Source organism: Orbicella franksi, chromosome 10 (genome assembly GCF_964199315.1).
Source record: "Orbicella franksi chromosome 10, jaOrbFran1.1, whole genome shotgun sequence".
NCBI classification, from domain to species: Eukaryota; Metazoa; Cnidaria; class Anthozoa; order Scleractinia; family Merulinidae; genus Orbicella; species Orbicella franksi.
The window spans coordinates 12,221,085-12,223,584 of NC_138154.1; the positions used below are offsets into that span (position 1 = coordinate 12,221,085).

The following is a 2,500-nucleotide window of genomic DNA, read 5'->3' on the forward strand; positions in this document are numbered from 1 at the left end:
CGCCAGCACAACGCGCGTGTAATTTTGACAGTTCCGCTGTCCGAAATGTATGCAACAGTCGGCTCTGCGATCGCTTGCGATCGTCTGCGGTTATATGGAAACAACTCTCTTTGCGATCGTCTGCGATCTGCAATTTGTGATCCGCGATCGTTTGCGATCGTCTGCGATCATATGGAAACCAGCCTTTACGGAGCGAAAGTTCTAACAAATGGTAAACAAATATTTTAGCTGTCCTGCGCTTTGAAAAAACTCTCTAACGAGATGTTTTGCGCTTTAGTCCGTTCAATACTTTTCGAGAAAAGACTTCATGTGAATCAGTCAACAACAACTTCGTCCGCCATTTTGACGCAAGAAAAACGTCTCCTTCGTCCCCTAGTCAGTAGCAATTTGTCACAAAATACGTCATTTTCTATCCATTTCGGCTACGATTCTCGCAGCGTTTTAAAACATGTTTTAAAATCCTACGACAATTTTTTTGACGTACACAACAGTCGTAAGCGAGTTGTAGGTTTGATTTACACGAAACAATTCATGTCATGGCCTGTCGTAAACTTGCCGCATGCGACAAAGTCGTATCGTGTAAATCGGCCCTAAGGAGCAACGACACAAGAGGAGAAATAATTAAATCGAAACTGATAGACAAGGGCGTGAAGGACTGAGCAAGATATTATGACCAATAACAGAAGAGAAACTTTTCAAGATTTTGTCGGCGTGACGTTACTCCTTAAGTAGTATATCTTTCTCAAGACACTCCTGCAATCCTCACCATTTTCCCTTTGTCTTCTTTTCTTTGCCTTCTTTGATCCTTCTCCTCCTCCACCGCCACCGCGCCTTTCCAGCTTTCTCTTTAACCTGTAAATAAAGTCATTGAGTCAGACCAGTTCAGTATCATGTAGCAGTCAACCAATTAAAACTTGAAGCTAAGTGTGCGGGAGGCGCACCCCGGTCAAACGACGCTTGGGATTACGTCATACTGTGGCTTCCAAGCATTTTGCATGGATTTCTTAAGCCCCGTGCACACTGCACCGGAGAAATTTGAAAACGCAGCTTTATTCCTACGGTTAGGCCTGCCGTCCACACTACTCCGTCACGAAAACGAAGTTTTTAATCAAACCGGTGGAATTTGAAAACACCAGCTTTATGGAAGACACTTTGAAATGAGGCACCTTTTAAACATAATAGAGCACTTAATATTTGAGTACGAGAACAACTTTTCAATTCTAGTTTGCAGGCTTCACATCATAGCGTCACATACGCATCTCATCCCATGAGCTGCCTTTGTATTAGGAACTTGTTTTGAGTTTAGGAACATTGTTTCTATTGCAGTTTTCGCTGCGATGAGCCCGCGCTGCATGCGGTTTTCATATTGTTACCCATTAATCCCTGCGGAGAAAATTTTGCCATGTGCTATCAAAAACGGCGCCGCCATGTTGTTGTTTCGGTGGTCAGCCGTAAACTGAGTCAAGTCTTTCCGTTCAGGACGGTATTAAGGACGTTCGCGGGAAAATTTTCCAACGTTGATTTTTTTTCTGAGACTTTTGCCATTATAAGATGATGAGTTAGTTATGCCAGAAATGTGAAAAAAAAAAAAAAAAAAATGGGGGATCTCCGAATTCGTTTTGGAGAGAACATGCCCGGAAGAACACGCTAAATCGGAAAAAATCGGGCCTCGTTAGCGAATGAGGCCACAGTGGCTGTAAGCCCAAAAATATTGCAATTAGCTCTTTGAAGTGAAATGTTCTCTACCAAATAGTGTTTAAGTCAACTGGTGAGGTTCCTTAAAGAACAAATTCGCATTTAGCGACCATAGTTTCGCGAGCCTTGCAGCCGCAAGATGGCAGGATTTGATGTCCTGTGGACAGAAATCTTGAAATTTTTTTAACTTTCCACATTGATTTTTGTTCATTTTTGGACAATATGGAAATAAATGTGAATAAAACTGTTCCTGGAAAGAAAAGTAGGGGTCACCAAGCGTCCAAGATCGTTAAATCCAGGCGAAGCTATAGCAGCGGCCATCTGAACTATCATAATTGTTCATTTTATTACTTAGCGCGCGCTCTCATGCATGACGTGGCGTGTGAATTTGCGTGAGCAGTAAGGATGCGCAGAAACAATTAGCGCGAACGTCCTTAATTCGGCAGCATGCATCGACAACGTTTTACCTACTGATTTATCTATCAATTTACTGATTGTCAATAAATCTGAGTTGGAACGACGTGTATGCTTGGAATTGATCCCGTCACAGCATTCTCTTCCCAAAACCAACATGAAGAGAGAGAACTCTGGAAACGTCACTGGTTTGAAATTTGAAAATCGTATTCGTAGTCAATCTTGTACTTGTGGTCCAATCTAAAGGTCCCAATGTTCATTCTAATCTCTCGATCCGTAAATTGTCTCTTCAAGTAAAGCACATACTCACTGACTCAGTGATGTCACTTGAAAATGCTATCAGATTTTAATGGAGATTTTAGTTGTGTATCACTGGGAACTTTTCTCTTAC

At 42.0% G+C, this 2,500-nt stretch overlaps 1 pseudogene across 1 annotated transcript in view; it reads right to left on the bottom strand.

The window, feature by feature from the left end:
• Positions 1–2,500, bottom strand: part of LOC145500457 (kinesin-II 95 kDa subunit-like) — a 29,555-nt pseudogene that overhangs the window by 10,066 nt on the left and 16,989 nt on the right. The window contains exon 16 of the transcript XR_014051071.1: positions 767–852. The product of XR_014051071.1 is annotated as a kinesin-II 95 kDa subunit-like (transcript). The remainder of the gene's footprint in view (positions 1–766; positions 853–2,500) is intronic.